This window comes from Podarcis bocagei (genome assembly GCF_964188305.1).
Source record: "Podarcis bocagei genome assembly, chromosome: 12".
Lineage (NCBI taxonomy): Eukaryota > Metazoa > Chordata > Lepidosauria > Squamata > Lacertidae > Podarcis > Podarcis bocagei.
Window position 1 is genome coordinate 18,411,412 of NC_138137.1, and position 27,120 is coordinate 18,438,531.

Here is a 27,120-nt window from a genome sequence, read left to right on the forward strand (position 1 = left end):
CTTACTTTTAATACAACAAATGCCAATTTCCAACAAACAGCATGAAGGTTTAAAACATGGGTAGGCAAACTAAGGTCTGGGGGCTGGATCCGGCCCAATCGCCTTCTCAATCTGGCTCGCGGACTGTCCGGGAATCAGCGTGTTTTTACATGAGTAGAATGTGTCCTTTTATTTAAAATGCATCTCTGGGTTATTTGTGGGGCATACAAATTCATTCACCCCCCCCCAAAAAAATATAGTCTGGCCCCCCACAAGGTCTGAGGGACAGTGGACTGGCCCCCTGCTGAAAAAGTTTGCTGACCCCTGAAAAAGCAGGAATGTATCATTGATGTATTATATATGTCTTTGTTCACATATATATCTTTTAAAATACACCAATAAGGCTAATGGCCAGGTTCTGTATACTTTTTATTATTGTTATAACAGATTTTTTGCATGTTTGGCCTCCTGATACCTCCCCTCAGACATCATTTGTAAAAGGAACGCTTATAGGGCTTAACCCTTCATGAAAGATAGGCTGCCTAACCCAGAAGCCCTGTCCTTAGATCAGAAATGTATGGGATCGGGCTTCATTTGCCCTGTGATAGTGATACCATCCATTCTGCTCATAATCAAAAGTGTGGTTGGGGGGGCATTATTTCACAGGTGGGACCTGCCTAAATGTAGAACCTTACATTTGTCCCTATTGAAATTCATTTTGTTAGTTGCAGCCCAGTTCCATGGGTGTAGCCAGGATTTTTGTTGGGGGGGCAGGACTTTGTTGTGGGGGCAGAACCTATGTGATAGATCAGTTAGTTAAGTATTTCCAATGTTTTACTTAATTGGGCAGTGGCATCTGCCTCCCCACCCCCACCCCCCGCTTGGCTACACCCATTCCCAGTTCACCAATCTGTTAAGGTCATCTTGAATCCTGATTCTGTCTTTTGCAGCATTAGCTACCCCTCCCAGTATGGTGTCATCAGCAAATTTGATGAGCATCCCCTCAATACCTTCATCCAAGTCACTGAAAAACAACCAGCCCAGGACAGAACCCTTCAGCACCCCACTTATCACATTTTCCCAGGATGACAAGGAACCATTAGTGAGCACTCTTTGAGTTTGATCAGTCAACCAGCTACAAATGCCCCTAACAGTTACCTCATCCAGCCCACATTTTACCAGCTTCTCTGCAAGAATGTAATGGGAAACTTTGTCAAAAGCCTTCCTGAAATCAAGATAAACTACGTCTGCACCATTCCCTTGATCCACCAGGCTTTTAACTCTATCAAGAAAACAAAAACAAATGAGATTCCCCTACCATGACTTGTTTTTGACAATCCCATGCTGGGTCTTAGAAATAACAGCATTTTCTAAGTGCTCTAGGGTCTTTCCTGGTCTCGAGGTCAAGCTCACCGATTGGTAATTACCTGTTGGATCAGCTAGTGTTCCATCTAGACCAGCATCCTGTTGTCACAGTAACTAACTAGATTCTTGTAGGAAACCCACAAGGAGGACCCAAAGACAAGAACACTCTCCCTTCCTGTGGTTTACAGCAACTGGTATTCAGAAGCATTGCCGCCTGTGACCGTGAAGGCAGAGCAGAGTCACCATGACTAGCAGATAGACTGATTGCCATATCTACCATGCTTTTAACATATTCTGGTGATAATCTTCACTTCTCTTATATATCTATATTTCTAGGAACTGTTGAAAGATGACCATAAAGAAAAGGAAACTCAAAAGCAGAGAGAGAAATAGCAGTCCCTCAGAACACAGCCTGAATTAGGAGACTGTTTGACTATTTAGACTTAAAATGAGTATCACGGTTAAATATATCAAGTCAACAAGACTCCCCATGCCCTTGTAGAGCATTTTGCACCTATAATCACACATTGAGTCATCATCATATAATACTGCAGAATGGCGAAATTAATGAGCAGTTGAATTTTCAAGGAAAGAACTGAAAACATGTCAGAAACTGCTGATGCATGATGACCTCATTTGTTCATTTCTTTACCTGCATAGGTTTGGATTAAACAAAAATGTGTTTGGGTGTTTGCTCGTAAGGCTAGAAAATATATCATGTCATAAAGAAGGAAACTACAGTTAATCTTATTTTCACTCATCTTTTATTATATAAATAATAGGAGAAGGTTTTATGAAACTGTGCCACTTGGGTGTGACCATATTCCCATTGTTTTTAATGGCTCATATTACCATCCTCTGATTCCTTGTGTCAAAAATTCATTGCTGGAGAAAAGGCAGGGACAGACTGGTGAACATCATTTAAACTCCACTCCAGGTCTCCTTGTCCTCTTTCATGGGGCTACATACTGATGGACAGATTGTTCTGCCTTGCAGAAGATGATTAGGCCTGATATGTACAAAAATTTCATCACATCATAAATGTGTTATTTCATATTTGGAGGAGGGCATCTATCAAAGAAAATTTGAAAGAGCTTTAATACTTTTTGAATGTGTTTTATAAAAACATGGTCAGGGAGAAGGTCAAAATTGAATCGCTCTCCCTTGACATTTCATTTTCTACGTGTAAGGAATATTTTTATATGGCAAAATATTGAATCATGTGATTTCCCTCATCTGTGCTCTCAAATGATACGCAGTTCAGGAATAGTTTTGCCATGTGACGCTGAATGTGCCTGATTTTGAAAATTCAATAGCTTAACATTACTAAATATATATACTGTATACAGGAATCTAGCCATATGCATTGATCAAAACCAGCTTGGTCCTTGCAGTCACAGTCATGCTGCCACACCTCAACAGTAGCAGGATGCTGTTACTTGCTCATCTCCTGTTCACTGTGATATGAAATTCCAACATTACTGGGGACAATGGACCTTTGTTAGTCCTGGCCATTATTTTCACTGGTTCTTCTGGCTCTGCTTTGAGTCAAAATTAGTTGAATGCAATCCTTAATCTAAAGGCAGAAGTGGTTGGTTGCTGGAATATACATTGGTACCTTGGGTTAAGAACTTAATTCGTTCTGGAGGTCTATTCTTAACCTGAAATTGTTCTTAACCTGAGGTACCACTTTAGCTAATGGGGCCTCCTGCCACTGCCACACCACTGCCATGTGATTCCTGTTCTCATCCTGAAACAAAGTTCTTAACCTGAGGTACTATTTCTGGGTTAGCGGAGTCTGTAACCTGAAGCATCTGTAACCTGAAGCGTCTGTAACCCAAGGTACCACTGTACTGTAAACAGGATTTTTAAAACTTCATAAGGTAAATATATGTCACAAAATACTCAGTTCTCTTTCTCTGTCCGTCTCTCTCTCTCTCTCTCTCTCTGTATATATAAGTGCTGTTTTTTCTAATTTTATTTTTGCTTTTAGTTCACCGTGCTAGAAAACACACCAATCTTGGGAAATCAAGCTAATGTCTCCCAGCTGTGCAGGAAAAGTGTGAACAGCTCTGTCAAATGAGCTACCCCCATCTCTCTCTTTTTCACCAGACAGCATCTTATACTTGAGCAGTCCCTTCGCATTTGCCTTTTGAGCTGGTGTGACATAACTGCTGTTTCATTGCCGACAGGAAAGTTTCTGTGAGGGATAAGGAACTGGTCTTTCAGCTACCCTAGCTGGGGGAAGGGGGGAGAAAACGGTTTTAGTTGCAGGCCCATTTTACTGGTGAATGGCTAAGGAAAGCTGACAGGATAAGAAAAGGATACACGGACACGACTCTATCCTAAAGGTTGCTAATTGACCAAGTGGTAATCTGAGGGGAAGTATTATCCAACCTTGAAATGCTTTCGCCAGATTAAGTACATTGCATGTCATCAGTTAACCCATTGAGTACAGTGGCCAAGTGTTTTGACAGTCACATCTGGTACCATAGACTTCCATGTTACCTAATCAATAGTGATGTAGGAAGTACAATAGATAAGCCAATCCAAGTGCTTCTTTGTTTCATGCACAAATTCAGGGGGCATTGGAAAGGCTAACCACAATATTTTTTCAAGGGCTGATCTTTCACATCAGGTGGGTAGGGAGGAGAATTTAAAGAAACATTTGGTGCGAAAATATGGTAGAAAATACCAGCAGTCACAAAGTTAAAATTTAAACTTTTTTTTTACCAAGCATTTCCCAATATTCCTGAGATGTTAGTAAACCACTGAGAGCCCAATTCCGGGAGCTGGTATTCAAAAAAGGGAGCAATGATTACACCTTGACTGGCATCCAGTTAGACTAGTTTAGACAGTAAAATAAATCAATAATAAACCCATAATCTGATATGGATTTATGACTGAAGACTTTATCTGATGCTAGTGGGCGGTGCCCAGAGCTGCCTGGGAGTTTTTAGAGACCCCAAAATGCTGTGTTTTTTAAGCGAATGCTGTCATTTGTGAGTTTGGACCCATCACACTAAAATGGGTCATGCCAAAATGATGTTTCAGTCCACCATCTTGATTCAAAATAGTGGCTGGCATCCAAATGATGACAGAGTCCACCACCTGCACATTGGGAGCCCTCACTCCAAGGTTGATGATGATACCTCAAGAGGCAGCCAAACCCATGCCACATACCTCTTTAATTACAAATAAAATGCCTCTGCTATTGTGGAGTGACCTTTGCATTATTTAATGTTACTCCACTGGAAATTTCATGAATAGATACTTTATGGTGCTCATACGCGCGCACACACAAACACAGAAAATGTGGCATAAACAGATGCATAATATCAAGTCTCTAAAGTACATACAATGTACTTTATTTACACATTTATCTTCTCTTTTGCTCTTCTGCAAGGAAGTAGCATGCATGATTTCCCCTTTTATACTCACATCTATCCAGTGAGGGAGGTTAGATGGAGAAAAAGTAGCCAGTTCAAGGTCTCTTAGGCCCCATCTGCACTATACATTTAAAGTAGTATCATAAGCACTTTACTCAGTCATGGCTTTCCTCAAAATAATCCTGTGAACTGTAGTTTGCTAAGGATGCTCTGAGTTGTTAGGAGACCCCTATTCCCATCACAGTTAGAATTTCCAGAGTTCTTTGGGAAGAGGGACTGGTTGTTAAACTACACTGGGAACTGAAGCTTTTTTTGTGGGGGGGGTATGGGTCTCCTAAGAACTCGCAGCATTCGTAACACACTACACTTCTTTGGGGGAAGTCATCCTGTTTAAAGTAGTATGATAGTGCTTTAAATATATAGTGCAGAGATAGGACCGCAGTGTATTTTATGGCTGAGTAGGGATTTGAACCTACATTTCCGTGAATCTAGTCTAGCACTCTCTAACCCTTCAATCACACTAGATATTTTTCACAGATCAGAGATAGGGAAGCCATGGCTCTCCAGATGGACTCCCGTCCCTTCCACTCTAAATCATGGCCAATGGTCAGGGATGATGGGAACTATAGTACAATAGCATCTGGAAGGCTTCAGGTTCTTCACCTCTTCTTAAGCATTAGTTTCAATCTTTTTCTTCTTCTAGTCAGCCCATTAACAAAGGAAAAACAACCCATTTAACAAAGAAAGAGAAGATGACTACTAGTCTCTTGGCCTCTGTTTCGGTTCACATGGCATGGTCAACATTTCTTAGGCAGAACCCGTTGTGTGACAGTTGTTCAAAAAAGGTGAAAACAGAAGTGACCTCTTCCAGCATCTTGGTAACTAGGGTTGGGCTTGCACAAACAGCTTGGCATCTGCCACCACATCTTTAGCGAGTTGGCAGCCTCGATGCCCTTTGCAGGTTGCAATCAAACCTGCCTTCTACAGAAACCTCTTTCTGGCTGATTAACTTTAATGTAATTTTAATTAAAAACCACAGTGTCAAAGGGTTTAGCTGCTTGAGAAATAAGCACAGATTGTGGCACAGTGGCAGCAGTCACTTGGAAAATGGAAATGCATCCTGACAATATTGTGCGGGGGCCAGATAAACAAAGCTGCAGCTCTCTTACCTCGCACATCACAATAGCAAGGACCACTTACAAAAATTACATAGATCCCTTTGCCGATCTCACATTTCAGATGTTTGATGTTCTACAATCTCCAATGCACCGTTTCAAATATTATAAAGTAAAATGAAAAATGAAAAACAAAAAACCTCACAGCCTTTTTCTTCAGCATTATGAATTTAAGGATAATTTTTATATATGTGTGTAGCAATTCTTGTTTGTTTTGAATTGCTGAGTTTTTTCTTCATGGTCTAAAATAACAACTCCCATTCCCCCCACCTTAGGTTATGAAGAAGAAGAAGAAGAAGAAGGGGGAAAACAGATACACCATCCTTCTCCATTCACATCTGAAAGTAAGTTCTATACATGTGATGTTTCAATTTTCTTTGCTGCTAGCTCTTCATGTCGCTTGAAGCACTTGAGACCCTTCTTTTATTGTTAGAGAAACTGAATTATATTATAATTTATTTCGCTGCATTCAGAAACTACTAAACAATAGACAGTTATATATGGTACTTTACTATCTTCATATCTTTAATACACCTTTATTTCATAGTGCAGAGATGACTTTTATCCCATTTGTATAGGTCCATGGAACTGCAGAAGGTGGCATTGCTCTGCTTTGTCAGTAGGGCAGTTCCTTCTTGCTGCTCAGTTTCAGTTCTGAGATCTAAGAACTCATCAAAGTGTGCAAATTTCAAATACTTTTCTGCACAATTTTATTTTTTATTTCTATTTGAATAAAAACATTTCTCTTCTGCTTTATGTTACACTTACCCTAAGCTTTGTACAAATTGAAAACCACATGTATTCAATATAAATTTAAGTTATTTAAAATATACGGCATTACAAAAATAATAGCTGTGGGGATTCTGTCATGCGTCTTACTGATATTCCTGGTTTGGGAAGGGTTGAGTGACAGAACCTGTTTTTAGACCCCATCAAGGTCAGTGCATGCCAGATTTGTTATGTATTTTTGGAGGTTTTAAAAAAAATAGGTAATCCTATACTTATTTACCTGGGCGTAAGCCACACTGAACTCAGTTCTGCTTATCTCTACATGGATATAGATCATGGATAGGCAACCTAAGGCCCAGGGGCCAGATGCGGCCCAATCACCTTCTCAATTTGGACTGCGGACGGTCCAGGAATCAGCATGTTTTTACATGAGTAGAATGTGTGCTTTTATTTAAAATGCATCTCTGGGTTATTTGGCGGGGGGGGGCATATAATTTTTTTCAAAATATAGTCCTGCCCACCACATGGTCTGAGGGACAGTGGACCGGCCCACGGCTGAAAAAGGTTGCTAAAGCATATAACTTGACAGTGACTAATAAAACCCTTGAAATGATAATGGAGTAAACAGCTGATTTGCATACTCCAGGCATAAGATAACCAGTGGCATTGTGAAATCTGTCTTGTTGTCTTTCCTTTGTAGGCTGATGCAGTTAAACCATAGCTACTCCTTATCATTCATGCAGGCACAGTACAAGAATCCATGCAACTGGGGGGGGGGGGGGAGTAGGCAAAACAAGCTGCAGATAATGTAGCATAAGGAAAAAATACCCAGGTTGTGAAAATATAACAATTAAGGAATCTAAGTTGCAGAAAGATGGAACAAGTTGGTAGATGTTCTGATAAATATTTGTAGGAAATGCTTGCAGTAATCAAAATATTTTATTTTTTGAGAATAGTTATGAAATATTTGGAGCCCAGGAAGATTTCAATCAGCTTTTTTTGTTCAGTAGAGGAGAATTTTCTCCATCCCCTTCAGATTGCTGGGGCATTTTCAAACAGATGGTGGCTGTACAGGTGGGAAAGTTTCCATGTGAACAGAAGGGTCACAAATGTACTTACTGAGAGGATAGACAGAACTATGGGGGAGAGTTTAAAGCAGTAGGCAAAGGGATGGGAAGTCTATACCAAACCCAACAGTGAGGAAGAGGTTGCTAAAATAAGCAGATGGATAGATAGCAGGGAGATAATAATGAATTCTGAAATATGGAATACACCTTTCATAATCAGACATAATGGAGAAGAATGGCCTAATAGCATAAACATGGAGATAAAAAATGATGTTCAGAATATTTTAAAAGTGCCAATGTAAGATGCATGGCCAATAAAAAAAGTAAAAGCAATATTGTGTGCACTTCCCATTATATTAGGCTGATTTGTATAGAACACTAAACCATGGTTTAGCATTACGAGCATGACCTAGAACAAGGCTGAAGAAGCCTTGGGCTCACATGCTTGCCCCTCTCTTCCTTCGCATCATCCCCCACCGTTGGCCATTCTGGCTGGGCCAATGGGAATTGTAGTCCCAAGTATCTGGAGGGCACTAGGTTGGCTACCACCACCGTAAACACTTGTGCAGGAACCTGTTCAAAAAGTCCACATTGTGCTATTACACATAAATTATGCTTCCACTTGTGAAAGAGGTTGTGCAAGCAGAACCACATCTTTGGATTGGTTTCATTTTTCTCACACAAAACAAGGTACAAAACAAAGGTATCCCTTTGGACTCTGACCCGGTACAATTTGTTCAGTAGGATCCCAAGCAGTTATAGTACTTGTGTTATTGTAGTGTGGAAGCTCTTAAGTGTGATCTGTGAGTCTTGGCTTAAATAATGTTGCAGCTGCAAACTCACTAGGTAGCTGAAGGCTTAGGCAAACAAATATTTATGTTTGTTCAATGAGTTCAAGGTGGCATATATTGAGAAAAAGTAGTGGGTGTTGGCCTGGTTCATAGACAGCAGTTAGAGTTAAACCCGTAATCAGCACCAAAGAATAAGGCTTCATTCCTAACACAGCTTGTTGTTGTTTAGTCGTTTACTCGTGTCCGACTCTTCGTGACCCCATGGACCAGAGCACGCCAGGCACTCCTGTCTTCCACTGCCTCCCGCATCTTGGTCAAATTCATGCTGGTAGCTTCGAGAACACTGTCCAACCATCTCGTCATCTGTCGTCCCCTTCTCCTTGTGCCCTCAATCTTTCCCAACATCAGGGTCTTTTCCAGGGAATCTTCTCTTTTCCTGAGGTGGCCAAAGTATTGGAGTCTCAGCTTCACGCTCTGTCCTTCCAGTGAGCACTCAGGGCTGATTTCCTTAAGAATGGAGAGGTTTGATCTTCTTGCACTTCTTGCAGTCCATGGGACTGCACAATCCCACAGCTTACCTGAAAGTAAACCCTATTTGATTCAGTAGGACTTACTTCTGAATAGACACAATGAGGATTGTATTGTAGGTCAGAACTGGAAGATGAACCAGGAGGAAGGCTCTAAGAACAAGCCAGAAATCAGAAACTGAAATGTAATAAAGAATACAGGAGCATACAAAGCTCAAAAAGCCTTCATTGCTCGAACAAGTCTTAACTGGTGCAGGAAGCTCTCTGATACTTTTTCCTATCTAGCAGAACAAAATGGCCAGCCTGGGTAGGCAAGGTCAATTCAGCACCTGAAGTTACTTCATTGAGAACCTACAGTTCATCACATGCAGATGTTTCACACACATCTAGCAGTTCTTAACTTTGCCCCATGCTTACCCAGTGTGCTCCATGGCTGAGCTTGAGTCCCCACTTCACCTCACTGGTTCCTGGTGAGGTCCTGTTACCCTCAGTTCACATCACCTTTGATATAGGGCTGATGACTCATTATAAGTTTGTTGAGAAGAGATCATGTTTCTGATGCATTTTGAAATCTTCACAGTTCAAAATCAATATAAAATATAATCATAACAAGCTAAAACAAGGTGATCATCATCATAATAAAAAAAATCTAAAGCAAGGTGATTATAACTTTTTCTAATGTGGGCCTTTTTTTACAGTGCATTCTGAAACCGTGTTAAAAACTAATTAGCGGGCAGCCCCTTCCTCCCCTTATCTCTAACTGGGTGGAAATCAAAAAATACAGCTGCAGGCTTAAAGACAGAGAATATTTTGTGGAATAAAAAGCTTCTCCTACAGAACCTAAATAAGTTTCATAAAAAGTAAGAACATGCACTGCTTCACCTTACTTTAAGTATCTAAGTTAAAATAATAAACACTAAAATAGAAAATGAGGAATGTCTTGTGTGAACAGAAGACAACTCCGTGGTTTAAAGATGACTGAAAATCCATGTTTGTTTCATCTGTAACTAATGAATGTGAGTGGTTAAACAGTGTGATTTGATCAGCCGCTGCTTCACGAACCTATGTAAAATTAAACTATTAATATGAAATGTATCCAATGCTTTGGAATTTCATAGCTGCCCCTTAACGTGCTTGGCCATTTTCCAGTGATTTCAGTCAGTTGTGGATTGTAACTTGAGTGGATTATTCTGAAAGCCTGAATCTGGCCTCTGAGGGATGTGGTTGTAAACCCCTGCATTTATGCCCAGTTTTATCTAGCTGAAGAATCTGGGCCCCTGTGTTTGGCAGCCCTGTCTTTGAAATCCCTTTGGGTACCAGAACCACTCAGCTTTGCCTCTCCATTCTTTCTGAGCTTGTGAACAAGGTTCTAAGGATATTCCACATGGAAGCAGGCAAGTGCTGCTTTTATGATCACCAAGGGATAATGTTTCCCTGAAGCCTTTTCATGTTTCCTGGATAAAGCTGAGCTGCTGCCTCAAGCCCATTTGACTCACATATGCAATTCCCTTCCATAACCAAGTTTCATTGTGAATCTAGAGGGAAATGCCCAAGGGTCTATTCCTCACAACAATGTGGTGTGTGTACAGCATTTTACTGCACGCATGTAAGCCTTTCCTTTATGAATCAAGCCGTAGGTGTTTATCCATAACAACGAAGATATCTAATTGCATCAAATAAAGCACTGCTTTTCAGACGGAGAAGAAATTATTTAAGAATATGAAAGTAGGCTGCATTAAAAAGGTTCAAATCATATGAAATGTAAAAGGCAATAAAGGGGCATCTGTTTACAGAGCCATTTATTCTTGGTAGAGTTACCGTGTGTAACACTGAATTCAGCAAGTCTGATTTCGTAAATAAAAATCACCTGAATACAAATTTTAACACTTGAACAACTATAGTTTCAGATCCTGATGAATTTAATTGTTATTTTTTTGGAATTTCATCTGAAACTGAGGACTGTTCTGAATTTTAAATACGGGGGAATCATATTGTGCATTCATGATGATTTGTGTTCAGGATGGGGTGGTTAGGTTTCTGAGCACATTTCAAAATGTTGGTGCTGACCTTTAAAGCCCTAAATAGCCTCGACCCAGGATACCTGAAGGAACATCTCCACCCCCATTGTCCAACCCAGACACTGAGGTCCAGCTCCGAGGGCCTTCTGGCGGTTCCCTCACTGCAAGAAGCAAAGTTACAGGGAACCAGGCAGAGGGCCTTCTTGGTAGTGGCGCCCGCCCTGTGGAAACCCTCCCACCAGATGTCAAAGGAAAAAGCAACTACTAGACTTTTAGCAGACATCTGAAGGCAGCACTGTTTAGGGAAGCTTTTAATATCTGAAGGACTATTGTATTTTAATATTTTGTTGGAAGCCGCCCAGAGTGGCTGGGAAAACCCAGCCAGATGGGCGGGGTATAAATGAATTATTATTATTACTATTATTATTATTATTATTATTATTATTATTATTATTATTATTATTATTATTATACACAACACTGCTTTCAATAGTTTGTGCCTGCAAAAGTTTCAGGAAGGACATACTGCTTCATTTCCAAACTGCTTCCTGCTGAAATCCTATAATGTTTTATACCACAAATCTTACTGGGCTTTTTGTCCCACTTTTGTTGCACTATGGTGCAAGATTCCCCCTCTAGATAACAATAATGTGGTAATTTGGGGGAACACCACAGAAGAACTAATAAAGCGCCGCACTGGACGGTCTATTATAAATCCCCTACTAATGTGCTATTCTTGTGTCATGTCGTGTTGCAGAATACACCTGTTTAAAAAACCACCAATCTGGAGGAGTCCATGGTTAATGAGGTTGTTAGGGTGTCTTTCTCTGCAGCACCACCAGGTGGCAAACTTGAGTACAGTGGTACCTCGGGTTAAGAACTTAATTTGTTCTGGACGTCCATTCTTAACCTGAAACTGTTCTCAACCTGAGGTACCACTTTAGCTCATAGGGCCTTGTGCCGCCGCTGCACGATTTCTGTTCTCATCCTGAGGTAAAGTTCTTAACCCGAGGTACTATTTCTGGGTTAGCAGAGTCTGTAACCTGAAGCGTCTGTAACCTGAAGCATCTGTAACCCGAGGTACCACTGTAATGTCCTTGAATATAGTGGGGTTACCCAGGTAGGAGGGATGCTTGGTTATCCTAACAAAAGAGAGATGCTGGCAACCCTGGATCACTTGGTGATCTTCCATAGAGCACTTGGCTGACTGGCTCCTTTTTTCTTAATGCGTCTTTCTGTGGGTTGTCCTACTGTGCATGAAGATTAGCTGCCATGCCACATCTGGTCATTACAGCTGGCTTTCTGACCTGGTTAGCTTTGCTGGTTGGCTGAACCCACTCAGGACTCCTCTAGGTGGCCTGTACATTGCGCATTCACCCTGCTTGGTTTGCACAAAGCTTATGCAGAGGTTATATGATTTCTGCTCTTTATTGAGCCCTCATTCTGGATATTTTGCAGGGACGTTATATGACAATCAGCATTCACCCCCAATTTGCTTGTGCAATGTTTATATATTTCCCTGTTAACCATTTGTTCATCCCACACTTCTCAGTGCATTTCCCCATAGCATTCCTAACCACAAAAAGTCATTGAAAGAAAAAAGTTGATTTGCTGCACTAGGTTGACAGAGCACTTTAATCTAAATTTCGGGTATGTGCTTGATTTCCTCTCGCTAAATACTCACAACCTAGAGGTAACCTCAGTTTCTGTTGCTGTAAATCCATGCACACCTGACAATTCGTCTTGTCTCACCTAGATGATCAGTCCCTTTGGGAATAAAAAAGCAAACTTTTGGTCATTATCAGATGCCAAGACTCACCATTTTGAAGGCCCTTAGAGACAAGACTGTCAGCACTCTATTGAACCACTGGTGATACCCCAAGTTTCCAGAGTTGACAGTTAAAACGAATGGCAACAGCAGCAAATTCTCCTTTCCTTTGGCTCACAGTCTGGGAGGCTTACACAGTCTTAAGAAGACTTGACAGTGCAAGTGTTATATAAACCAATTATCCTTCAGATACCTGTGCAGCAGGTAGCTCACATTAAACCCACTCTCCAAATGAACAATTGTCTGCGAGAGATTAATTGGAAGCTTTTAAAATAACCCTGAAAATAGGTGTGCTCATGGCAGTTAGTACACTGGGTTGAATTAAAGCATCATAAATGATGTGGTTTGCGTCTAATTGAAAGTGATTAATGCTGACCATGCAGCCTTGCTGTCTGCAGTAGATGTCTTCTGCATACATCTGTGGGGAAGTGGTTAGCACTGCCCTTCCTTGGTTTGCACCTCCAGCATAGTGCCAAAACACCTAGAGAGGGTGTGATGATTTATGCAATTAATGAAATGAAACCCCCCCCAAAAAAAATTGTGGGAAAACATTTGCAATTTTGTTCCCAGACACAATCATTTTCTTGTGCTGCATTGGATTTGTTTCATGCTTGGTTGCTAAAAAGATGATTGACTCATGCTGGTGCAGTACTCATATTGCAGAGGGGTCCAGAAGGGGCCTGCATTCCCTTTTGCTACTGTTCACAGAAGGCTCTGGGGGCATGATTTGGCTAAATTTGGGAGAAGTCAGGTGGTAGGGCTTGTGTATTTCATTAATTTGGGCCTTTGGCCAACGTGTGAAATATCATTGTTGCCTTTTATATTACGGTAGTCTTCTGCAACTGACACATTGAATATTTTTTTATGGGAAGAGAGTTAGCAGAAGGGGCAGAAAGAGCGTAAGAGGAAAAACCAAACACAAAGGAAGTTGGCCTCCTTTTTCTTTAATACTTGTGCAGAAGAGAGAATTTCTGGCAGTGTAGCTTTTCGTAGGACATGTGCAAGTAAAGATTCACTTGCCAAAACTCCCTCCTCTCTCCTGTTCTCCTTTGCATCTTGTCACCTTTCACCAGCAATAGCCAACATTGGTAGCCTCTAGGAAGTATAACTTCCATCATCTCATATCAGCATGGTCAATAGTCAGGGATGGTAGAGGTGGATTCCAACAGCATCTACAGGGCCACAATTTCAGTTTGCTGTTGAGAATTTACATGCCTGAACCCATACAAAAAACAGATACACAAAACAATCCCTGTACCTAGAAAATTGGGGCTGAAATTGAATTTAATAGAACTTATTTCTGAGTAGACGTCCATAGTGTCATGACTCCTGACACATAGGACCGAGCTGCAAATGTAAAGTAGAAGCCTAGGCTAGAACTCTCCTCCTGGATAGGTTTGTTTTCTCTATAGTGCAACCTTTGTGTGAAAGTGTGTGTGTGAAAGCATTAATTCATGCATTACTCCCACTTGCCGTGGGAAAGAAATCATTGCCCAGCCACAAACATGCCGCCTAATATTCTATTTGTAAGAGTAAAGCGCAAAACGTAATGACATTTCCTTACAGTTTGTGCCCAATGCATCTGGTTTAGGTTCTAGCTTGAAGAGCAGCCAAAAGCTAGTAATAGTCTAAAACAGTATTGCCAACCTAATGCCCTCCTGATGTTGTTGGACCAACCTTTATCAGCCCCGGCCAGCATGGGGATGATGGGAATGAAGTTCCGAATATTTGTAGAGAACAAGGCTGGAGATGGCTGTTCTAAGATGTATGGGTGGGGTCTAACAAATGGCAAGTGTGTTATGCATCATTCTTCCCCTTTCTTTCAATGTTAATTCACATACTTCCTCTGTGGGTTTATGTGTCCAATTGCGGTTCATACTAGAAGCAGAACCAGCAGAAAATCTGTGAGAAAGATTGAATTTTGCATATAATTTCAGAAACCCTTTTAGAAATGAATTAAAGCCCTTCCACATAGCAGGAGAACCCTCAGGCATAATTCTACATAACTATTAATATGCAGTATAAAATATGCAGTATTTTCTCTCTCATAAAAGCAGTTTTACAACTGTGCTAAAGCTAAGTCATATTCAGGTCTCAATTTTGACCTAAGCCTATTTTGACCTTTTTCTTTTTCCACACTGTGAACACTAGACTTTTAATATTCATCAGTCTTGTATTCAAGTGAAAAATTAAGTAGATTTAGATGTGAAATGTTGGATCCTCTATGCATTACATTCTTAACCTAATTTTACATGTAACATTGTAGAAAACAACTTTGAACTTTTCTTACGACATTTTTGTTGTGCATGAATGTTGTTATATATATGATAGAAAGTGGAAGAATACAGGTTCTGCATTTCTGTTTTACGTATGTGATAGGACATCACATGTTTGTTTTTTTAATTACGGTACCCTTATTGAAGGGCCAGTCACTAAAGAACATTGTGCAGAAGTATTAAGAAAGTTGGCCACTTTGGCACACAAAGGAGGAAATACATGTTGCAGAAAATAACGAAAGGAAAACTACTAGCCAGCAGTCTGTCCTTGACAGCCAGGGCATTTAGGAGTTGATGAGCACTTGTTGTTAGTCTTTGTGGAACAATCAGACCAATACTGGGCAATAAGGAATGATTGAGATAGTCTAGCTGTTTCCTCAAATGTGTCTAGCTGTTTCCCAGAATTGTTCTGGTGGTGTCAGTAGAGTTGCACTGAAATTGGAGCCCTCAGCCCACCTCCAGTTAGGAACATTGGTCCATCTAGCCTAGTATTACAGTGGTTTTCGAACGCCTCCATAATCGAACGTTTCAGAACTCAAACACCGAAAACATGGAAGCAAGTGCCTCTATTTTTGAACGCACCTCGGAAGTCAAACAGGAAACGCGGCTTCCGTTTTGAGTTTTCCGTTTTGAGGCTTCCACTTTCAGTTTTCGGTTTTCGAACATTTCAGAATTCAAACGGACTTTCGGAACAGATTATGTTAGAAAACCAAGGTACCACTGTATATACACAGACAGGCAGAGGCTCTCCATCAATTTAGACAGGGTCTTTCCTAGCTGTAAGCAGAGATACTGGGAATTGAACCTACAACCTTCTTCCTACACATGTGTGTAATACCAAATGAAACAATGGCTTTCTGCACACAAACCTGTGCTCTATTACAACCTCTCCCTAATAATAATAATAATAATAATAATAATAATAATAATAATAATAATAATTCCACTAGTGCTTACAGTAAAACAAATGAAATCTTCAGTTTCTCAAACTGGATTGGCTAATTAACGGTTTGAAGCCAATGGTTTTAGACGTTGGATGCCATAAAGCAGAGCAGCAGGTTTTCTTAATGGAATGCTCTGGACTGGAGAATTGCCACCCCATTCTGTGCAGCCATTCAGTGGCAGCATCACAGTGCATCAGGGGTACAAATGGGAGACAAACTGGATCTGCCAAATAACTTCATTGCTCAAAATTAGTAGGTCTGGGAGTCGCCTCTGTCTTCAACCCCAGAGAGATGCTGTAGACAACACTATGGTAGGTGGACCAGTGGTATGATTCAGTTTATAAGGCAGCTTCCTATGCTCCTATGTGCATAAAAGAAAGGGGTTCACGCAAGGCCATGAGAGAGCTGCTAGAACCCTTACTAATATAGTTCATATCCTTCAACAACAGTGACAGTGATGGCCGATGAATGAGCACTGATTTTAAACTTTGGAACACAGATTTTAGTTGAAGGAGTGGTATTTTTTTAATATAAATGAGTTTATAGGGAATTTCTAGTTACGTTCTCCTCTTGATGCTGAAGAAGCGTATGTTGCTGTTGTTAATTTTGCTGTCCGGTCTTTGACCGCAATAAAGATTGATTGATTGATTGAATCCTTCAACAACAAATTAAATTCCTTTAGAAGCACCTTGTTTCTTTTGGTAGCAGGACTGTAAACACTGGCAGAAAAGAAGAAAAGAGAGCACAGTTCTATGCCAGATAATTTAAATGGTGTACACCAAACTGAGCATGCCATTTGGCTCATGTTGCAGCAAGACATGCAAATGACTCCAAACCTTCTGAGAATCTTGTCTTCAGCAAAGATAACACATCAGAAAGGAGAGCTCATTCCCTAGGTTGTGCAAAATGGATTTCTGAGGAAGAGACGCATGCCTCTACTCAGAGAAGCATGAATCCTAAAATGCCCTCATCTTTAAACACTTGCTGCCATCTTAGGCACTTGAAGACAAATCAAATAAATATTTTAGTTTGTGAGCACCATATGGCTAACACTTCACATTGCGGTGCCAGCTGCCAATTTGTTTGTTGGTGTTTGGCTTTCAAGTTACTGCCTGATTGATAATGAAAGCATACACTTTCCATTTCTTTGTCAGCAGTTAGAGGTATGTTTTCAAGTTCAAATACAGTTAATGTAGAATGGAAAAAATTAGGCTTATTCCCCACTCCCATTGTTTGAATGAATTGACATATGATCTACATAGTACATATATAAAATTTTGGCTATAACTGATAGGAATGGAACCACCATATTCAAAGTAATATTTACCAGATACATGAGAGTAAGGAAGACTACCGCCATCATATCATGCATGCTGTAAGCTCTCATTAGCACATAGTTGGTCTTCATTCCTAATAGAATGCTGGTCTAATAGAGAATACACATACAGTCGTACCTTGGTTGACAAACGTCTTGCGACTCGAACGCTTTGGCTCCAAAACACTGCAAACCCGGAAGTGAGGGTTTCAGTTTGCGAACGTTCTTTGGAACCTGAATGTCTGATGTGGCTTCCGCGACTTCCAACTGAGTGCAGGAAGCTCCTGCAGCCAATTGGAAGCCGTGCCTTGGTTTTCAAACGTTTTTGGAAGTCGAGGTACACACACACATTCCCTATTAGGGCTGTATTTCCTTGGAAGAAATCTCAAAGAGGTTACTTGATAGGTGAGGCCACCCCCCCTCCCTTTCTGCAATCCTTCTTTCCTTCCTTCATTCCTTTCTTTCCGACACACCCTTTCTCTCTCCTTCTCCTTGTCCAGTACACTGCTGTGGAAAGGGTAAATCAATCTTGTCAAAGGTCTGAACTGATAGCTTTACCCCCCCTTTCCTTCTCATGTCACTCAGCCCCCAGATTTCCCCACCTTCATGAAATTAAGCTGCAAGATCTAGATGGACCTTTGGTCTGATCCAGCAATAATTTATTCTGCGTTTGATTAGTTTATTTCCCACTACTTTTTTTAAAGCCTTTGGTCCTTTATATTCAGTTAATATAATTAAAATATCCAACTTCCTTGTTTCACTTCTGTTGCCTTCTGAAATATTAACCAAAACATCTTACTTTGGCTAGCTAAGATTGCCATGAATAGCTTGAGAGCATCCATCCTACCTGTGACAAAGTGTGATGAGTTTAAGGGGAGGGATAGCATCTAGGCCAGTGCCTACAAATGGAGCACTTGCACATGGAGGTTACCAGATCATCTGTCTTCATATATAGTAGGCTGTTTGCCTGTACAATGCACTGCCTTGTAAAATGCACTGGGCATTTCTTCTCTTCCTCTTGCTCTACAAACCCATAGAAAAAATGGGATGGGAATATTCTATGACAAAAGTGTAAGATCTGCTGAATAAAGTTTTAAATCAGAACAGAATGAATTATTTCCATTTATCTTCACTTGAGATTAATGCCTACCCTTCTCCTGTTATTTTCTTCTTCCTGGAAACATATCCGAAGAAATGGCCGTATTATCCCTTTCCAGACTTTTCATGCCAGTGAAATAGAGGTTGTGCTACACCTGATTCTTCTTTTATCCTCTCTTTTTGGAGACGCTGCTCTGATGAGACTTTCATGCCCACTTGCCCCACATATGGTTGTGGGAAATATGCAGTCAGATCTAACAATGCATATTCTTTCTATTTAGCATGTGGAGGGGTTAAGACCATGCAGACCGTAGAGAAGGCTCCATGTGGTGTCATTTCCCCTCCTCTCCTGGGAAGGAAGAAGCAAAATGAGTACTTCCTGTTCCTTCTCCCCCTCTCTTCAACCAACCGTGGGGGCAGACATGTCTCAAAGTTAGCAACAGGCACCGACCTGAAACTGTTTGTCTGTAAGCACAAGTATTTTACCTTCATTTAATTTAAGGCTGTTGCTGCTAAGGACGAATGCTTGACTGTGAGTAAAATGTATATTTTAAACTTACTTTTCAATCTGTAGCCTGTTTCTTTGAAAAATGTGGTAACGAAGGGGGAGATCAGCCTAACAGCTAATTCCTATACTTTCAATTAAACTGCCTAAGATGGGATTTAAACAGTTTAGCTCTGTGCTTTTAAATGCAACTGGTAAGCTGATCCTTTTTTCTGTGAACCAACATGGGTCTGTAATGGAATGAAATATGGTTATTAAAACCCATTAGTGATGTCATATGTGATGTCAGGTGAGGGGAAGAAGAAGAAGAAGAAGAAGAAGAAGTGATGTCATATGTGATGTCAGGTGAGGGGAAGAAGAAGAAGAAGAAGAAACTAAGAAGAAGCAAACAGGATCTTAAATAAATAAGTAAATAAATTAATAATAATAATAATAATAATAATAATAATAATAATAATAATAATAATAATAATAAATTATTTATACCCCGCCCATCTGGTTAGGTTTCCCCAGCCACTCTTGGTGGCTTCCAACACAATATTAAAATACAGAAATGCCTCAAACATTAAAAGCTTCCCTAAACAGGGCTGCCTTCAGATGTCATCTAAAAGTCTGGTAGTTGTTGTTCTCTTTGACATCTGGTGGGAGGGTGTTACACAGGGCGGGTGCCACTACTGAGAAGGCCCTCTGCCTGGTTCCCTGTAACTTGGCTTCTCACAGTGAGGGAACCACCAGAAGGCCCTTGACGCTGGACCTCAGTATCCGGGTAGAACGATGGGAGTGGACACTCTCCTTCAGATATACTGGACCGAGGCCGTTTAGGGCTTTAAAGGTCAGCACCAACACTTTGAATTGTGCTTGGAAATGTACTGGGAGCCAATGTAGGTCTTTCAAGACCAGTGTTATGTGGTCTCAGCGGCCACTCCCAGTCACCAGTCCAGCTGCCGCATTCTGGATTAGTTGTAGTTTAAAGAGAGTTTCTGGTAGTTACCCTGTCAGTGCTGATCAGCTGCACAGGGAGCCGGACTGCTATCAGCTTCACTAGAGAGCTTCATGTCAAGTGCAACTGAGGGAGGCTTTCTTTCTCTGTTTGGAGGAAGTGGTTTGGATTCAGGTGTCTGAAGAGGGGGAAAGCTCCATTTACAAGGACTCAGGGCTGACCTCCCACAGAGCCACCAGCAAATGCCACCAGTAAGTCTCCTAGAAATCTTCTCTTTTACAATACCAGATGCTTCCACAAGCCTGGAAGTTTAAAGCTGATACTGGCTTCTCACATCATTGCCAAGGCTGGCCCAAAACCTTTTCTTCTTGTAAGGGGCTTACCCACACTTACCTCTTTTCAGGCAGAGGTCTGTGCTTTAACACTTTGTGTCCGAGTGTGTGCTTTGCTTTTGTTTGCCCTGAGCTTCCCCTGCAAAATCCCACTCTTTAAAGCTGAATCAGAACGATGTCTGTTCCAGCATTCCACAAATTGATATTTGCTCCACTGGGGCAAAAAAAGAAAAGTGGGGCAGGGGGGTCCTAAGACACAGATCTGTAAATTTTCAATCTCAAACTTTATTGGCATATAGACAAAATTCCGAAAGGTTCAGTACAATACAATCACTCGGCAAAATCTGCATCTAACAAGTAACATGCTGTTGCATAACATTCACAAATCCTCATTGCATGTTGCAGAAACCTGGCTACTAAGGATCTTTTAAATTGCAGACTGTGTCTGGAAAGAGCAGAGGAAAGGTAAGTGTGGATAAGCCCAAGATGGCGCACGCACGCACACGCACCAATTCCATTTACAGAGGACAATTGCATCTGCAGTTGAATCTTCAACATCAGCAGAAGGGCATTGGAGGGCAGAAGGTTTACTTAGGAGGCAGGGCAGGCAGGCTGGCTTTATAGCACACTCAAGTTTGAACTCTTAACATTTTGCTGCTCATCCCTGCTCCCTGCTTCACCACCTCAGCTTTGTTGTTGTTGTTGTTTAGTCATTTAGTCGTGTCCGACTCTTCGTGACCCCATGGACCAGAGCACGCCAGGCACTCCTGTCTTCTACTGCCTCCCGCAGTTCGGTCAAACTCATGCTGGTAGCTTCGAGAACACTGTCCAACCATCTCGTTCTCTGTTGTCCCCTTCTCCTTGTGCCCTCCATCTTTCCCAACATCAGGGTCTTTTCCAGGGAGTCTTCTCTTCTCCTGAGGTGGCCAAAGTATTGGAGCCTCAGCTTCACGATCTGTCCTTCCAGTGAGCACTCAGGGCTGATTTCCTTAAGAATGGAGAGGTTTGATCTTCTTGCAGTCCATGGGACTTTCAAGAGTCTCCTCTAACACCAGAATTCAAAAGCATCAATTCTTCGGCGATCAGCCTTCTTTATGGTCCAGCTCTCACTTCCATACATCACTCCTGGGAAAACCATAGCTTTTACTATACAGTACGGACCTTTGTTGGCAAGGTGATGTCTCTGCTTTTTAAGATGCTTTTCTCCCAAGGAGCAGGCGTCTTGTCTCGCTGTGCCTGATGGTAAGGCTGGCCCTAGCCATTGCCATTGGAGGGAAGAATGGGAGAGCAAAAATACAACAGCACTGGGGTTTTTTGCAGCACTGTCTGTGGACATATGTTGCTTTCCTACTCACAGCAAAGCCAAAAGGGGACCCCTGCTTGCTACGTTGGGCATGATGCAGACAGAGCAGGAATGGGAAAGCGCCATAAACCCATCTTTTTATTTGTGAGGGCTCGGCAATTCCTAGCTGCAGATGAGCAACAAGCTGCTTTTTCAATGGCTGTTTTAAGGTGTGCCTTAACATTCAAAAGCCAAGAAAAGAATGGGAGAAATTTGCATTTCCAGTCCACATTATAGGCGTTTCAGTCAGTATTGCTAATTGCTTGCACACTTCCCAAATGCACCAGAGTGGACAGGGCTTTTGCATGGTGCCGCACTTGGCAGTTCCAGGTTTCCCACTTGGCGCATAACATTTTTGCGAGCCATTTTCTTTTCCCTCCTCAAGCATGGCGTAATAGGCTTTAAGTTTGTTAAGCTGCGCTGCCAGCCCCCCTCCCAGTGCCCTGCTGTTCTATTATATTGAACTTGTAAGCGGGACGCTCTGCCAGCTTCACCCAGATTACTGCTGCAATAAGGGCCCTGCTGAGTGACTAGTGTCATGATAAGTGCTAAGAAGGGAGCTCACCATCTTGGCATACTGTTCTCATCTTATTAAATTCAGCTTTGTGGAAGCAGGGAGTCTGCCTCTCGGTCTGGCTGGCTCTACCTCGATCCAACTGCTACTGTCAGACAATATGAAATTAGGAGCCACCACAGCTAATGGCAGGTGCTGCACCACAGCTGAGGAGTTGGGGAGGAGGAGGGGGATGGAGAAAGAAAGAAAAGGAAGCAGGTTGTGTGTGTGTGTGTGTGTGTGTGTGTGTGTGTGTGTGTTTCAAGCCCTCGGCAGATTTAGAACCTCCAGCTTTATATATGTTGGTTCAGACCCTTATATTTTAAAGGGCCCTAAAATTATTAGATCACCCCTAGCCACTCAGAAAAAGGCAAAGCTTTATTTACATTGGTTAAGATCCTTCTTGAAGGAGGGACAATTGTAAACCAGGGTGGCTAACCTGCAGTTCTCCAGGTATTGCTGGACTCCATCTTCCCTGACCATTGGCCATGCTGGCTGGGAAGTCCAGCAACATCTTCAGCAAACCACGTTGGGGAAAGCCTATTTAGAGGTTTAACTCTGTTGCAATTATCTCTATGGGTTAGTGTTGATCTGGATTTATTCAGGCAAAGCTCTTTGTAAATTATTCTACTTTTGGTGTGTTTGTGTGCGATTTTCATCTGGCAGCGCAGTAGTTTTCCTTCCCCTCTTATATTTGGGCAATAGTCTTTTGTATCATTCTTATGCTTTTAATTAGGTCTTTGATATTGTCCTTCGGAGACTACTTTTGCTATAGCTAGATGTTTGCCTGAGGTGTGATGATTATTTCCACCTATGTATTAGGTTACGGATTTGTAATATTGGAAATACCTAAAAAATATATTTATTTAAAAGTCCAAATGTGATGAGAGATGTAAAATTCGCTATTGGTGTAGAAGATTAAGTGACTTCCTTCTTTTAACAAAAAAAATTCAATGTTTTCCAGCAGTCAGAGAATTGCTTGAAAGACTCCCCCTCCTCAGTTAGTGCTCTTTCTTCCTTCTGAGTGATACCCACCCCCCACTGCTATTCATTTTTAAGGATCCCTTGCGCTCTAGGTGCAACTAAGAGGGATCAGCATGACTGCTGGTGCAATGCCCATGCTGGACTGTAGAACATATAGCACCATGTGCTTAAAGAAACCAAACCTTTTAGAAACATTTTTATTGAAATGAAATGATTTTTTTGTACATTATACAAAGCAATTATACAGTAAATTGAACCTTGTGAGTCTTAATGCTTTACACGTTTTAGAATACCATACTTACCTACATATGCTGGGACACAATCATCAGGGTATGAAAACAAGGCATAAAGCTCTAAGTAGAAGACATTCTCCAAAAAGATTTATGAAAGATTGGAGCCTGTACCTTGCTATGAGCAGAGTTAACATAAAAGGTGAAATACAACCATGTGCTCAGAAATGTATCCTGTTTTATTTTGTGTCTGTCCAGTTTGGTTTTTTTGTTTTAAAAAATTGGCTAATGTCATTTACCAAATCTTACCATACTGCCTTCACGAAGCAAGTCATTTTTTGTTATTCTTGCAGTATGTTATCTCTACATGAGCCACATTTAACAAGTGCATTACTAGCTCTTTATGCAGGACTGATTTATTTAGACCTTAAAAGATAGAGAGCAACTCCAGTGCTGAGTGCAGCTGAACTGAGCAAAAACTTTTTGCCAAAAATTCTGAACCAAGGCACAACCCAACTTTAATGTTTTAATAATCTGGAAATGAAATAGGCAAATCAATAGGCAAGGAAGGGAAATCCATGAGCAGTCTGCATGCTCTGCTTGTGTACATACCTAGTTGCTTGCCAATATATTAAAAAGCTCCTTATTTAAATTAACTCAAATATAAATTTAATGTGTTTCCAATTTAATGTATACTTGACTGTTTTGATCAAGACACTGATGTAGAGCACAGCTCAACAAGCATTGTACAGTATATCAAATTGAGATCAGTACAAAATCCAGCCTTAAAAATTCACCCTCTTACTGTCGGAATAGCTGAAACCTGGCAGGCTGCAGTTCAGCAGTCTACTTTCTGGCCCTGTCAGTCTTCATAAGAGTGACAAGTTTGATTAGATCCATTGAGAGGAGTGGCTAATATTAAAAAATCACTTTTACTTCTGCCCTTGAAATGGCAGAAGGCAGACTGACAATCATTTACCACTACAATAAAGTAATGAGATGATATGTAAGAACAAAGAACTTGGGATCTGATCCAGCAGGATTCTTATATTCTTCTGAATATATACAAATCATTGTTACATATAAAATATGATATTTGAAATTCTCATCAATATTGTAATATACTTTTTTTTAAAAGCCTTCCTAGAAGTTTCTGGTGGGTCTCATTCAACTGCAACACTGTTCCTACTGAACTCATAAAGGTGCCTACCAATTTAATATTTAAGCATGTACTGAACTTATTTCTGTTTCACCAAAGCTTTTCATAGAATTCATTTGATTGAGAGTTGGCCATTCATTCTGCATTTTATGATATTTTAATACTTTTATCGTGCACCACCGTGATAGTTCCTTATGAGTTGGCAGTTTAGAAATCCTCTTATAAATAAAATACATATACAGGAATTAATTTCCAAATTGTTGAGCTACAGAGACAGCACACAGACAGCCCTGCTCAAAGTGCTGCTAGTGAAACAACCCAAATAAATGCCACCTGAAACATGGCTTCCTTGGGCGATATTAGGAGAGGAGCAGGTTCATTTAATGAATGGTGTTCTCAGTCCAGTGATATGATTCACACAGGCTAGCAAAAACTTTATTAGTTAACATTATACCTTGAATTGCATCCAGTTAGGCTATCAGTGTGATTATCTAATCAAGGGTCTTATATGATCCCACCAGCCTATAGATGTAAGGTAAAGGTATAGGACCTCTAGACGGTTACGTACAGTCAAAGGCAGCTATGGAGTTGCAGCGTTCATCTTGCTTTCAGGCCTTGGGAGCCGGCGTTTGTCCACAGGCAGCTTTCCAGGTCATGTGGCCAGCATGGCTAAACCACTTCAGGCGCAATGGGACGGAAACCAGAGCGCACAGAAACACTGTTTACCTTCCCACCATAGTGGTACCTATTTATCTACAGTGGTACCTCAGGTCCGTTCTTAACCTGAAACTGTTCTTAACCTGAAGCACCACTTTAGCTAATGGGGCCTCCTGCTGCTGCCACGCCGCCAGAGCACGATTTCTGTTCTCATCCTGAAGCAAAGTTCTTAACCCAAGGTAATATTTCTGGGTTAGCGGAGTCTGTAACCTGAAGCGTATGTAACCCGAGGTGCCACTGTACTTGCACTGGCGTGCTTCCAAACTGCTAGGCTGGCAGGAGCTGGGACAGAGCAATGGGAGCTCACCCCGTCGCGGGGATTCGAACTGCCGATCAGCAACCCCAAGGGGCTCAGTGGTTTAGACCACAGCGCCACCCACATCCCTTCTCCTATAGATGTAATAGAATGTGGCCTGCTGCATTCCATACTGTCAGTAGTTTCCAAGTGAGGAGCTGAGTGAAGCAACCCAAGTAAAACCCTAAAAGCCACCCTACTGTATAGTTTGACTAGTCTGCAGGGTGATTGAGACCTGACAGAACCAATGAGTACATCAGCTACAATTTGAACACCAGGCTGAAACCAGAGAACGACCAGTTATCACCATTGGTCTCTGCCCAGCCACAGCAAAAGCAGCCTCAATGTATGCAGAGATATGCATACATTGTTTGGTGTTTGTTAAACCAGACAATAGCTGTTGGTTAAGGTGAACTGGGATGGCTGGTAGTGGAATATTGAATTGGATCCTGTGCCGGAAATGAGGTTTTATAAAGTATCTGCTGCTTATCTGTTTCATATTCAATGAGTTAAATTGTGTACAGATTTTAATTGTGTAGTTAATAATGCTTTATTGTTTTGGTGTGATCTTTTATTGTAAGCTCCTTTGGAGGCTCTATAATCCTGAAAAATGGCATAAAAAGTAATTTAAATGCAATATAATAAATAAAGCCCTTTTGAATTCAATGGGACTTGCTTCTAGGTAAGTGTGTACAAGATTGCAGCCTAAATTCCTGTGACATAATAGTATCAGCAGTTTAATCTTATCCCCCCAAATTAGAAAAGCAGTTCAGTCTGCTTCCTTTTTTAGGGCTTCATCAGAATTACTGCCCAAATTATCTGACAGAGAAGTTGTGCTTCAGGGAACTTTAGAGACAGCCGGGGAAGCTAACAGCAAATGGGGGTTCCTCTAACAAATAGATTCTAATTGCTTTGTAAACAATAATTGTAGGGAATCCTATTTGGGACTGTATCATGACTGGCTTGTAACTGTATAGAACCGTACATGCTAAAAGGGGAGGTGGAATACTCACGAAGCAAAATGAAATAAGCAATTTCTTTTGGGGGACGAGGCAGATTATAATATCATTGCATAATAACAATGTGCTAATTGCTCCTTTTGACCATGTGCCCGTTTTACTAAGCTTTTGCGTCAATGTGCTCTGTACCCTGAATTACAAAAGTAACGCTGCATTATTTCACGGCACAGCTTTGAAAATCTTGGTAGGACATTATGTATTAGCATTAATTAGATGCAAAAAAGGGGACAGAACAAAGGTACTCGCTAGCAGTTTAGAAAAGCCTTGGTGATAATGACACAGATTACAATTGTTGCATTTTCTTTCAACTGATGCGGGAGAAAGCAAACTCTCAACTTACAGCATGTTACATGGAAGTAAGTCCCACTGGTCGTTGTGGGATTTGGTTCCAGGTAATGTGTCTGGGAATGCATGATTTGGGATATGGCATTTCAGGATTTTCTCTCGGTAATAAATACTATACAAAACCCCCAGGAAGCATAAGCAATAATTGGCATCAGTTCAGTAATTATCTAAGAAACAAAGTGTGAACTCCTTAAAAGG

The 27,120-nt window shown here is 41.1% G+C and overlaps 1 protein-coding gene across 4 annotated transcripts in view; it reads left to right on the plus strand.

Moving 5' to 3' along the window:
- The window catches only part of EOMES (eomesodermin), a 154,833-nt gene that overhangs the window by 25,490 nt on the left and 102,223 nt on the right, over positions 1 to 27,120 (plus strand). The window contains exon 2 of one of the 4 annotated variants that reach the window (XM_081164592.1): positions 6,184 to 6,252. The exons of 2 other annotated variants lie outside the window; for them this stretch is intronic. The gene's annotated coding sequence lies outside the window, so the exon portion shown is untranslated. Of the gene's footprint in view, positions 1 to 6,183; positions 6,253 to 6,825; positions 6,846 to 27,120 lie in introns of those variants that run through there. One more of the 4 variants, XM_081164594.1, reaches the window with a different exon arrangement.